Source organism: Eumetopias jubatus, unplaced genomic scaffold, assembly GCF_037043125.1.
Source record: "Eumetopias jubatus isolate StellerSeaLion01/CBP00866 unplaced genomic scaffold, mEumJub1_p1.0 scaffold_2, whole genome shotgun sequence".
In the NCBI taxonomy this organism is placed as follows: Eukaryota; Metazoa; Chordata; class Mammalia; order Carnivora; family Otariidae; genus Eumetopias; species Eumetopias jubatus.
Window position 1 is genome coordinate 157,411,445 of NW_028274808.1, and position 14,151 is coordinate 157,425,595.

The window sequence follows — 14,151 nt, forward strand, 5'->3', positions numbered from 1 at the left end:
AGAAATGCCTACTCTGTTATCATAGCAAAATAATAGGAGTAGTAGCTACTATTCATTGCAGCCTACCATATGCCAGATACTGGGCTAGCCACTTTGCATATGTTATTTCTAATCATAAGCACAGCCAATTTTAATAATCCCATTTTATAGATGAAAAAATTCAGAAAGCAAACAACTTGCTCAAGTTCATAGAACTCGGAAATAGCTAAGCAAGGATTCAAATTCAGCCCTGTTTGAATTCAAAGCTGTCATTCTTCCCAAAATGCTATACTGCCTAATATTTTCTTAATGACTACCTCCCGGTTCTTTCATTAAAACATGATCAGTGAGCCCCTGGGTGGTTCAGTCAATTGTCTGACTCTTGGTTTTGCCTCAGGTCATGATCTCAGGGTTGTGAGTCAGGCTCCACACTGGGCATAGAGCCTGCTTAAGATTCTCTCTCTCCCTCTCCCCCTGCCCCTCCCCTCCCTGCTCACACACGCTAGTGCTCACTCTGTCTCTCTCTCCCTCTCAAAAAAACAACTTGTGATCAGGCCCCAGGAGCTGGTCAAGGCCATGGCCAGGGGCCAGGTGCTGTTGGTGGATGTGGGTGGCATCAGCTGTGAGCTCCTCAAAAGCCACATGCTCACCAGCTTCTCCCACTTCGACCTGGATACTATCAATGTTAGCAACCTCAACAGACAGGTTTTGTTTCAAAAGAAACATGTTGGAAGTTCAAGGACCCAGGTTGCCAAAGAAAGTGTACTACAGTTTTACCCAACAGCATCATGAACCCTGAGTATAATGTGGAATTTTTTCAACAATTTATATTGTTGAATATTGGCTATGAATGCTTTAGACAACAGAGCTGCCCACAACCATGTTAATAGGATATGTCTGGCAGCTGATGTTCCTCTTGAAAGTGGGTTACCTTGGGCAAGTAATGACCATCAAAAACGGTGTAACTGAGTGTTATGAATGTCATCCCAAACCTACCCAGAGAAATTTTCCTGGCTGTAAAATTGACAATATACCTTCAGAACCTATATGTTGCATCATTTGGGTAAAGTATTTGTTCAACCAGCTGTTTGGAGAAGAAGATGCTGATCAAGAAGTAGCCCTGACAGAGCTGACCTGAAGCTTCCTGGGAACTAGTGGAAGCTGAAGCCAGAGCCAGAGTATCTAATGAAGATGGTGACATTAAACATATTTCCACTAAGGAATGGGCTATGATCTGGTTAAACTTTTTACCACACTTTTTAAAGATGATACCCAGTATCTGTCGACAATGGACAAACTATGGTGGAAAAGGAAGCCTCCATTGGACAGGGCTGAAGTACAAAGTCAAGGAGAAGAAACAAATACATCAGATCAACAAAATGAACCCCAGTTAGGTCTGAAAGACCAGCAGTTTCTAGATGTAAAGAGCTATGCACATCTTTTTTCAAAGAGCACTGAGACTTCGAGAGTTAATTTAGCAGAAAAAGGGGATGGAGCTGAGCTCATATGGGACAGGGATGACCCATCTGCAATGCTTTTTGTTACCTCTGCTGCAAACCTCAGGATGCATATTTTCATTATGAATATGAAGAGCAGATTTGATATAAAATCAATGGCAGGGGACATTATTCCTGCCATCTCTACAACTAATGCAGTGATTGCTGGGTTAATAGTATTAGAGGGATTAAAGATTTTATCAGGAAAAACAGACCAGTGTAGAACAATTTGTTTGAATAATCAACCAAACCCTAGAAAGAGGTTTCTTGTGCCTTGTGCACAAGATCCTCCCAACCCTAACTGTTACATTACATGCCAGCAAGCCAGAGGTGACTGTTCTCACATTACAGGATAAGATAGTAAAAGAAAAATTTGCTATGGTAGCACCAGATGTCCAAATTGAAGACAGGAGAGGAACAATCCTAATATCTTCAGAAGAGGGAGAGACAGAAGCTAATAATCACAAAAAGCTGTCAGAATTTGGAATTGGACATGGGAGCCTGCTTCAAGCAGATGACTTCCTCCAGGACTATGCTTCACTGAGGAACGTCCTTCATAGTGAGGACCTAGGGAAGGGTGTTGAATTTGAAGTTGTTGGTGGTGCCCCAGAAGACATGGGGCCCAAACAAGCTGAAGATGCTGCCAAAAGCATAACCAATGGCAGTGACGTTGGAGCTCAGCCTTCCACATCCACATCCACTGCACGAGAGCAAGATGATGTGCTCATGGTTGATTCAGATGAAGAAGGTCCTTTAGATGATGTTGACATCAGTGAAGAAGAGAGAAGTCGAGAGAGGAAATTAGATGAGAAAAAGAATATCAGTGCAGAGAGGTCACGTACAGAACAGACAGAAGAGCCTGATGATGTTATAGGTTTAGATTGAACAGAAATGCCTCTAAACAGAACCTCTTGCTGTAGTAGATCATCTGGGCAGAACCAGATTATTTGTCATGTGCTTTGTTCCAAAGGGAAAAAATTGACACCAGTGACTTGAAGATGATTCTGCTCCCTTTAAAAAAGCATTCATTTTGCTAGAACAATTATAAACATTGTATTGAAAGTAGGAATATAGTTTTAAAACCCTTGAACAAAGTGTGTGCATGACCAGTCATGAGATGAAACAACCCAATGCATGTTGCCTTTTTAATGTCAATACCCTTAGGTATCATTTAACAGTTTTAAAATATTTTAGTTTAGTAAAGTTGATACTCGGTTATAAATAGTATGCCTTTATTTTTGGTTAGAAGAATTTTTTTTAACCTAGATCTAACCATTTTCATAATCTTAACTGACTGAAACAGATTCAAAAAAGTATCAAGTGCTATGCACTGAAACTTGTTTTTAAATGTTAGCTGGCACTATGTATATTCATGTAAAACAATGTTAATTTACTCAAGTTTTCAGCTTGTAGTGCTTGGTGTGTCTGTGTACGAAGCCATTTTTTGTGTATTGTTACAGTTTGGGGTTATTTATATTTGATGTTTCTTAAAACTCAATTACGACTATATTGTACTTATGAACCAAATAAATGGCATCTGCATACTTGTTAAAAAACAGAAACTTCTGATCAACCTCACACAGGACTTTCATATATGTTAAAGATTTGCACCCAGCAGGGAGTAAGTTACTTTACAAGATAGTGGCATTCATCACAGGAGAAAGGAACTGGACCCAGGTTTGGAGGGACACAGGACTGTGTGGGCAGAGCTGTGGGACCAGTATAGGCCATCAACTGTCCAAACCCTAATCCAAGCAGACACATAGCCCATGCAACCCATCTCCAGGGGTCTCACAGAGACCTGTGGGAAGACAAGAGCTGGAACGCAGCTTCAGAGATATAAAATATTGACCATGAGAATGTCAAGCTAACCCAAGGTCCTATGCGGAATCCTGCCTCCACCAGGCCCTCAGAGAGCGTATAAAGTCAGGAGAAGAACAAAACCATGATCTAGAAAAGGGGTGAAAAATAGGAAAACTCTAAGTATCCAAGAGATTCAGACAAAAGGGAACTAGGCCCAAGCTTGTAAAACCTCATCTCCTGTGCAGTAAAAGGTTAACTCAGCAGGCTTGGGGTGCTCAAACTCTGCACATTTCAAAGAAAGGACTCACTCTTACTGGGATGGAGCCCCCATCCCCTCGGGCTCCTGCTCAGTGCAGAGTCTGCTTCTCCCTCTCTCTTAGCCCCTTCCCCTGCTTGTGCTCACATGCCACACGTGCTCTCTCTCTCTCTCTCTCAAATAAATAAAATTTAAAAAAAGGAAGAAAGAAAGGATTCGTCCTTAACCAGTTATGGAGAGATAACCTGTAAGCCCTTGGAATATCCTACCTAAGAAGAGTATCTTTGCATACCTGGGGCCCAGGGCCATGACAGTCTATGTTAACAATGTAAAATACGGTAAATGCCTATTTTTGTTTGCCTGAGATCCTGGGCCATACTCTGGGGAGGCTGGAGACTGAGTAGCTAAGGTCAGTTATACAAGCACTCTATGCCTACATGACTGACCCCTCAAACCGTGGACACCAAGGCTCAAGTTGGCAATACTTCATGTGTGTTGTCACAAATCACTGCTGGGGGAATTGAGTGGTATCTGTGCAACTCCATTGGATGAGGACAACTAGAGGCTCACACCTGGTTTCTCCTGAACTGCACCCTATACACCTTTTTCCTTTGCAGGTTTCCTTTGTGGTATCCTTTCACTCTAAGTAACCGTACCTATGAATATAACAGCTTTTCTGAGTTCTGTGAGTCCTTCAAGCAAATCTCCAAATGGTAGTCTTGGGGATCTCATACATACCTCCCAATGGCAGAATATGTAGAGGAGTGGTTGAAGGGCTTGGAACTCTGAGGTAGAGCCCAACACAAAGGCTAATGCGAAACCTCCCTCTTTGTTGCCATATGCAACTCTTGTATAACAGACCCACTGACCTCTCAGTGGTAGTATGGGAGAGCCATAACTGCCTGCAGAAAATGGGGTTGTCATTTGGAATAACTGGGACGGATCTAGGGGTAAAAATTCACACAGATGTCCCCATCTGGTATCTGTTCAAATGACTATGTTTTTTTTTTTAAATAAATGTATTGGCAGAATCTATGATTCTAATTGTGAAAGTAATACATATTCATTGTCAAAAATCTGGAAAACAAAACAAAATATATTAAAAAGAAAACAGCCCATTGGAATCCCACCACCCAGAGGTAAGCACGGTTAATATTGTGATATAGCTCTTTCCAGTCAATTTCTTTTTCATGAATATGCAGCAGTGTCCCTGATGAGACAGAATTTAAAATTTTTTGTTAGCAAGAAAATCTGCAAGTTAAAAGTTGCCAGCCACTTCCATGTCTAACAAGTCATCTTGGGACACATTTTTGTTCTGGAAACAATCACATGGACAGTTTCTTCAAGTTTGCAGATGTAAGGCAGAGGCACCCATCATAAGGCAACAATGTTCTTTGTCATGAAACATGTTTCTTGACAAAGGCTGCCCATCTCACCCCACTGCTAGTAAAGGCAAATGTCACTGGAAAGTAGGTGAGCCAATCTGAGAGGGAGCCTAGAAGCTTCCTAGGAGAAAAGAAATCAAGACCCCAACTACTTCTTCTTGGCTTCACTAGTTTTCAACATCTCTGATGAGTCCGTTAGTCTTACACAGGAGCCCAGATTACCGAAGTGTTGGTGTTTTAGTTTAGACATAACACGTAGCCCAGACAGGAACCCTCTACTGCAGCAGTGACCTGGGCACCATGGGTTTTAGAATACTGTATATGAGGGCACACTAAGAAACTGAAACCCTGGGAGCCCAGGCCATTATTGGCACAGAACCGTGAGAAGAAATCTCCTCTTCCCAGCACAGTGAGAACTATCGCCTGACCAGCTGTGATAGCACAGCCAGGGAGAGCCCCAGGGAGTGGTCACTAAACACCAATATTGGAAGAAGCAAATCCAGCCCACAGTGGACTAAGATTCTCCTGGGCACTCTCCACAAGGCACGTATTCTTTAGTCTGAATAAAGTGGGCAGAGGAGCCTTAAGTACATCACAAGAAGGGGATCACTGAGAAAGAGAAGAACATTTTCATGCTGAGTGAGATAGGGCCTCTGCTGGGTTCACTGGAGACATGACCATATTTTATACCCCAAGCTGACAAAGCAGAAGCTACACACTATACAAAAATATAAACCCACATGGTGTGTAACAAAAGGGGATTAAACTTCATAATGTAGATTTTGTTCCCACTTAACATTATACAGTTGACCCTTGAATAACACAGGTTTGAACTGCGTGGGTCCACTTACATATGGATTTTTTTCAATAAATATAGTCCAGCACTATAAATATATTTTATCTCTCTTATAACTAATAATATTTTTTCTTTAGCTTACTTTTTATAAGAATACAGCATATAACACAAAATATGGGTTAACTGATTATGTTATCAGTAGGGCTTCTGGTCAACCATAGGCTCTACTAGTAATTAAGTTTTGGGGAGTCAAAAGTGATATGTGGATTTTCAGCTGCATGGGGAAGTCAGCATCCCTAACACACATGTTATTCAAGAGCCAACCATATACTGGAGCATTTTCTGACATTACCCATATTTGGAAACATAATATTAATAGGTAATAATAACAACTAAGACTTGTGTAGTGCTTATGTAGCTAGATAAGGAAGATAGCTAGATAAGGAAACTGAGGCATAAAGAGGTTGTGTAACTTGTTAATGTCATGGCTAGTAAATGGAGAAGCTAGCATTTGAACCCAATTTTGTATACATAGGATATATAAACATTTTCCTATCGTGAGAGTTCGTTTTCCATATTTTTTACTATTATACATATGCAGAGATAAACATCCTTAAACATAAATCTTTGAAAGTCAATTAAAAAATTTTAACCTAACTGTAGAACTTTACATGTGTTGAACCCCATCACTTTTAAAAAAATGTTTTTGGGTGCAGTTGACCCACAATGTTACATTCATTTCAGATGTGCAACATAGTGTCTCAACTTCTCTCCATGCTCTGCTCACTAGTTGTCTACCACCTGCCACCAAACATCCCTATTACAATATCACTGACTATATTCCCTCCACTGTCCTTCTTATTCCCCTAACTTATTCATTCCAAAACTGGAAGCCCATGTCTCCCATCGCCCCTCACCCATTTTGCCCATCTCCTCATCCCCCTGGCAACCACAGTTTGTTCTCTGTATTTATAGGTCTGATTCTGCTTTTTGTTTGTTTATTCATTTGTTTTTTAGATTCCACATATGAGTGAAATCATATAGTGTTTGTCTTTCTCAGTCTAACTTAATTCACTTGGCATAAAATACCCTCTAAGTTCATTAATGTTACCACAACTGGCAAAAATCTCATCCTTCTTTATGGCCCTGTAATATTCCTCTCTCTCTCTCTCTCTCTCTGTGTGTGTGTGTGTGTGTGTTGTACACACCACATCTTCTTTATCTGTTCATCTATTCATGGACACTTGGGTTGCTTCCATATCTTGACTATTGTAAATACTGCAATAAACACAGGAGTGCATAGATCTTTTCAGTCTTTTTGTTTTCTTTGGATAAATACCCAGTAGTGGAATTACTGGATCATATAGTTTTTCAGTTTTTTGAGGAGCCTCCATACTGTTTTCAACAGTTGCTGTATCAATTTTTAGTCCCACCAACAGTACAGGAGGGTTCCTTTTTCTCCACATCCTCGCCAACACTGGTTATTTCTTTGAATTCCAGCACTTTTCATTTAGACCTGTGACATTTTCTTGGATCTTGATTCTGCAATTCAGATTTTCCACTTTCCCCCCAACCTCTATGTCATTCTTAGTTAACTGACCTGTTCACCTCAAACAAATACTTTATCTTTTTTTTTTTTTTTTTTAGAAATCATTTCTTTAAGTAGGCTCCACTCCCAACATGGGGCTCAAACAACCTTGCAATCAAGAGTTGCATGCTCTCTCAACTGAGCCAGCCAGGCACTGACAAATACTTTATCTTAAGCTTGACCCCGACAAGACAAGTTCGCACAGCTTGGTCCCTGTCTCTTCCAGCAGTTCCTCTCACACTCAGGCTCCCACTTTGTCAGCCATACCATGCTCTCTTGGGCCACAGGGCCTTGCCACATTTGCTCCCTTTCCTGAAACCTGCCTTCCTCGGGTGAACTCCCAACAGTCCTTCACATCTCGCTCAAGCTGAGGCCAGGGTGAGTTCCTTGTTATGTACTCACAGAACATATTCTTTTCCTTCCAAGTGGGAAACTCATGTACTCAGTCATGAAATTATCTGATTAATAGCTGTCTCCCTTATTCACTGAAAGATTCCATGACAGCAAGGGCCACACCTGCTTTCTCATCATGGTACCCAGTGCCACACTTAGTCTGGAGTGATAGTCAGTGCATATTTGCTGAATGAATGAATGAATGAATGAATACAGCATCCCATGGCATAGCAATAGAACCACTGACCTTCCATGTTGATAATAGCATGCCTGGATTCCTCAGCTTTCTTTGAGTATGGCCTTCTAATCAGTTATAATTTATGACCTACCCACGTTCCTACCTTAGCTCCAGGATATTGCTAGAGAGTGTCAGACACCGCTGAGATCAAGCCATCCTGTGACTGACCTTCTATACTCTCTCCTCCCTGCAGACAACCTCTATACAGCCTCCAGTTTTCCTTCCTAAGGCAGCTCTGATTACACAACTCCCTGATTAAGAACATTTTTGGGTCCACAGTGTCGTGAGGATGAAGTCCAAGCTCCTAATCATGACATTCAAGGCCCTTCACATTTTGGCCCTCACCTGCCTTTTCCCTATTGTCTGCTGCCCCTAACATGGCCACCCCCACCCCACATAGTGCAATACCACAAGTCTTCCTATACACCATGTGCTTGTATATCTCTGAGCCTCTGCTCTCTGTCCCCAGAATGCAAACCCCTCGACTCTGACAAATTCCACTCATCCTTCAAGGTCCAGGTCAAAAGTCACTTCCCCTTTGAAGGTCTCCCTGTTTCCTTCCCACCCCCATCAAAGGCAGAATTAATGACTCCTTCTCTTAAATTCTTGTAGCATTTTGTACATACTTCTACTTTAGTATTTTCACCCTGTGTTACATGTAGATGTTTGTGTTCTCTGAGGGACTGTGAGCTCCTTGAGGGCAGGGACCATATCATTCACCTCAATCTCCCCAGAAACCACCTCTGTTCCTGACAAAAACAGACAGTCAATAAATGTTCATGCTGCTGTGTCTTTGGGTATTACCCCATGCCACAAGCCTTGTGATACTTTCGAAAAACATTAGACTTTTAGAGCCATTGCTGACCAACCTGCCTAAGATCCAGGGGTAGGTAGGATGAGGAGATTCTCAGCAACAGAAGGGGTAAGTTCCCCATGGGGACCTCAGCCTCTGCTTCTGCCACCATCACCACCAGACGCTAAACCCCCCAGCTTCTGTCAGTCCAGTGGGGATGCCTGCTCAACCCTGCCAGCCCTCTCTGCTGCCTGTCTGTTTTTTCTGTGCTTTTCGGCCCTCTACTTCTTCATCAATTAGCTACAGTTCTGGACTGGCTCAAGGTGAAGCAGCTACTGAAAGAATATAGAAAAACCTGTGTTCAGAAATCAAGGGCAGAGAAGACTGCTGGGTTTCTTGAAAAATTGAAATGGGGACATTCTGGGGCTCTAACCCTCGCCTCTTTCTTCCTGCTTCTACACAGCCCACTGCCTCAGATAGCTTATCTTTCACATGCCCCCTCCCCTGATTTATGTGACTTTTCAGCTGAGCTCTCCGTATATAACTAGAACATTTCTTTCAGTGTTCCAGTCCTAAGAATCTCAAAAGACAGCTCTGGTCAGCCCATTCCCACCCCAGTTTTATAGCTTTGGACCAGGTATCCTGTCCCAGGCCAACCAGCCAGGACTAAGATAGAGGTTCAGATCATGTGGCCAGGTTCCCTCGATTGGAGGGTGGAAGGAGAAGGGACGGTTAGATTCAGTGGCTGCATCTTTAATTAAGCACAAGGTAAGGACATTTTTCAATCTCAGACAAGCCTTGAAAGAGAAGCATGAGGTGTCTGGAGGTCAAGCATTGCTATATAGGAGACAAATATTGCCCACCATCCTCAACGGAATAGCCCAGAGACTGCTTTCTCAACATTATTCCAAGCAGCCCCTGTTAGTCTGGCAAAATGAAGACATGGGTCTGTAGCTTAAAAGAGAATTTTTGACTGGAGATGAAAATGTGGTCATCATCAGGATTAGTGAGCAATAAATGGGGGTAGTGGAGAGGTGGAGGCGGGCTTTGGCTCTATGCACATAAATGGGTTCTGGGAGGTTGAGCAAAGTGAGAAGGAGGCCTAAAGACAGAATGCTGGGACCAGGGACGTGGAAAGAGTTGGCAAGGAAGAAAATTCCTGAAGAAGAGGAAGGAAGAGCCAGAGCAGTGGAAGTCTTAAAACCAAGACCTAGCCAAGGTGGGATAGAGTTTGGAGGAAGGGAGAGTGTGTCAAATCTAAAGAGATCTCTTCCAGCAAGGATGAGCTTCTGAAACGTGGAGAGGAGAGGGTGGAAGAGGATTGAGGAAGTTAGCAAACCACCGGTTGGTTGGGGTGGGCATGGGGGGGGTGCCCTGAGAGATAGAGGTTAACAGCCGAGAGGAACTTGGTGTTACAGAGATTTTTTTTCCTCCAAGATAAAGTTTACTTTAAGATGTTTAAAAGCTGGTGGGAGGGCGCCTGGGTGGCTCAGTTGGTTGAGCGATTGCCTTCGGCTCAGGTCATGATCCAGGAGTCCCCGCATTGAGTCCCGCATCGGGCTCCCTGCTCAGCGGAGAGTCTGCTTCTCCCTCTGACCCTCCCCCCTCTCGTGTGCTCTCTCTCTCTCTCTCTCTCTCATTCTCTCTGTCTCAAATAAATAAATAAATAAAAATCTTTAAAAGCTGGCGGGAAAGAGTCAATCTATTCAGAGAGGTTGAGAAACAAGCGAGAAGGGGGAGGATAGATGGACTGAGATTTCTGAAGGTATGGGATCCGGAGCACCCTGTGAAAGACCCCACTTGGTCAGGAAGAGGGACTGCCTCCAACACAGGCAGTTGCGGGTCCCAAGGTCAAGTCTAGGACAGGAAACGCACCGGACCTAGCCCGCCGCCTTCCCTGCACGGCTCCAGCGCAGCGCGTGACGATGGTGCCCTCTAGTGGCTTATAGTCGACATCGTAGGGCACACGGAGCCTCTGTTGGCAGAAGACCCTGAGCGAGAGGGGCGACCCGGGCGGGTGAGCGGCGGCGGCGGGGGGACGGTAGCCTCTAAGGATAAAGTTCACAGCACAAAAGGAGTGGGGAAAGGAAACCATTTAGATTGGGGGACATTTATCAGCCTTCCCTACGTTTCTCCTAGAGAGGAGGGGGGATAGAAAACGATCTGGGCCAGTTAGCCAAAGCAACGGATACGCACCGAGCCACAAAAACAGATTAAGTCTGAGTTCTCCCCGTGCTGTGGATTCAGACCTGTTGTGACCTGCCAGGCGCAGACCATCTGTAGCTAGTGCAGCACAGCAGCATCAGGGGAGTCGCGGAGGCGCTGCTACCTGCACCTCGAAGCCAAGCACTGGGAAGGTGGGGAGGGAAACAGAAGGGCGCGCCCCGGGAGACGATGCATCGGCTGCACAATGCTACCATCTACCGGACAGGTCCAGGAATGCGCGGCCCGCCCGGCTCTCACCCAGGCTCCCAGGGCACTTTGATGCAGGAGCCCGGTCCTGCTCTACAGCAGCATCAGGATCGGGAGGTTTTCAGGCTTAGCAACACTGAGACTCACCTGGTTCACGTAACAACTCAGAAAAATATGCAGGTGTTTTGTATTTTCCATCCTAAAATAAAGAAAAATCATATACCTGAAACAAACATAACAATGTTAACGAACTGGAATTAAAATTTTAAAAAATAACAACAAAGAAGCTGCTAGAAAGAGAAAAACTCCCCTGACCAAATAAAATCTCCAATAAAATGTATACAACGAAGAGTAGATCAGTATCTGGGGTCTGGAATGGTGTGGGTGGCAGTCTTAGGGTCCAAGGTCATTCTCAGCCTTACAGATCGGTGGAGTGCATGGAAAGAAGGTTTGGGTCTCGAGTCTGTTACTCTGAGCTCAGTTTCTTCATCTCTAACATGGCAATAATGTTGGCCTCAAAGGAGTGTTCTGAGGATCAGATATATTGATCCTCGGAAAGAGTTTGGCAAGTAAAAAGCTACATGTCATCACAAATGTGATCAAATGCAAACTCTGGTTCCCTATCAGAGGTGACTGAGCAAAATGTCCCACAATCAGGAGTTGTTGTTGGTGTTGAAGGGAGGATTTAAGAATCTCCATTCCATTTTCGCAGATAGTTTTTAATAAAACCTGTCTTTCCTAAATGGTTCTCCCATGCCATCACTAGGGAGGTTATAAGGAAGAAATTATATCACTTTAATAAAAAACGTACCTCTCCCTGAAGAGAGAATAATGAGGGCATTTGCTTTTTGGAGTTGTATCTGTCGAGTCAAAATGTATGTCAGTCTTATTTTCGACAGTTAAATGCTAGACATTTTTGCAGTGAGCATGATTTCCCCATATTACTTAAGAGAATACTGAGGTTCATAGAGGTTAATTTTCCAAGGTCACCAAGCAAGTAAGAAATGGGTATAAAACTCACAACTGGGGAAGAGAAAAATCAATTAACTTTGGATAAAGCCAGCCTTGAGCATAGGCAATATACCAGCCCATCCATCATGTCATTTCAGATGCAGTATGAGGACTTCCCTGCTGATAAAAAGAGATTTCTCTGCCTACTTATGAAGAAAATGTTACCATTAGAGAATGATTCTTCAGGTTTAAGACATTTTTGTTCCCCTCTTTTGAAAAGCAAATTCTCCTGAGAATGCTAATAACTTTAAGGTTTTTTAGTCATTTATACCTACATAAGAAAAAGTTTATTGTATTCTTCCCCAGAGAGAAACTTTTGATGAAGAGATAGATGAAAAGCACGTGGAGAGTCTGAATACAAAGGAACACAAAAAGGGAGAGAGGTTACCCCAAATTGCCTATTTCACTATTTTACCTAGAATTTTGGCTTTGATGATAGGATATGTTTTTGGTGCCAAAACATCATAGACTGAAAACAGCAAAGTTGGAGGACTCACATTTCCTCATTTCAACACTTACTGGAAAACTACAGTAATCATGGCATAAGTGTGGTACTGGCACAAGGATGAACATAGAGATAAATAGAATAAAATTGAGAGTCAGAAATAAACTTTAACATTTATGGTCAAGTGATTTTTGGCCAGAATGCCAAGACAATTCAATGGGAGGAAAAATAGTCTTTTCAACAAATGATGCCGGGAAAACTGGATATCCACATGTAAAGAATGAAATTGGACCCTTTAGTCACACTATATGCAAAAATTAAACCCATATGGATTATAGACTTAAACATCACAGCCAGAACTATAAAACTCTTAGAAAAAAATAGAGGAGTAAATCTTCATGAACTCAAGTTAGGCAAAGACTTCTTAGCTATGACATCAAAAGCACAAGCAACAAGAGTAAAAATAGATAAATTGGACTTAAATTTTAAAACTTGTACTTCGGGGGCACGTGGGTGGCTCAGTTGGTTAGGCATCCGGCTCTTGATTTCGGCTCAGGTCATGATCTCAGGGTTGTGAAATTGAGCTCTGTGCTGGGCTTGACATCTGCTTAAGATTTCTCTCCCTCCCTCTCTGCCCCTCCCCTCTCTCCCCAAGCTCGCATGTGTGTGTGTGTGTGTGTGTGTGTGTGTGTGTGTGTGCACTCTCTGTCAAAAAATAAAAAAGAAAAGAAAAAGAAAACATTACATAAATATTTGTTAAATGAATGAAGCATGACCCCAGGAGACTTTTTCATTGACATTAAGCTGCCAAGTCCCCTATGAGCACTCAATTATGACCGTGCTTACCTGAGTATGAAATAGTACCCATGCTGTGAATTACTTGTTAAATGTCAAGGTCCAGAGGCACCTGGCTGGCTCAGTCAGAAGAGCATGTGAATCTTGATTTCGGGGTTGTGATTTCGAGCCCCACATCAGATATAGAGGTGACTTAAATAAAACTTTAAAAAATTTTAAAAAAAGACATGTCAAGGTCCAAAGCAGATGACCTGCCCCATCACCACTAGCAACAGAGATAGCAAATGAAGAAGCAGAAGCTGAGAATAGAGTAAAGGCATTTAGGGATGTAGGTGAATCTAGAGTAATCCAATAGAAATGTAACGTGAACCATGTGGGGATGTTTAATGTTCTAGTAGCAGCAATTTTAAAAATTAAGAAACAGGGGTGCCTGGATGGCTCAGTCAGTTAAGCGGCTGCCTTCAGCTTGGGTCATGATCCCAGGGTCCTGGGATCAAGCCCTGAATCAGCTTCCTGCTCAGCGGGGAGCCTGCTTCTCCCTGTGCCTGCCGCTCCCCCTGCTTGTGGCTCTCTCTCCCTCTTTCTCTCTGTCAAATAAATAAAATCTTTTTTAAAAAAATTGAACAAGCAGCAGGTCAATTTCATTTTAATAACATTTTATAAATTATGATTTTAAATATAATTATTTTACCCAACATATCCAAAATATCATTTCAAAATATAATCCAGATAGAAATTATGAGTGACGTAGTTTACCTTCT

At 42.7% G+C, this 14,151-nt stretch overlaps 1 pseudogene; it reads left to right on the forward strand.

The window, feature by feature from the left end:
• The first annotated feature begins 752 nt into the window (after positions 1-752).
• On the forward strand, positions 753-2,360 carry LOC114206676 (SUMO-activating enzyme subunit 2 pseudogene; annotated as a pseudogene).
• Positions 2,361-14,151: the final 11,791 nt, after the last annotated feature.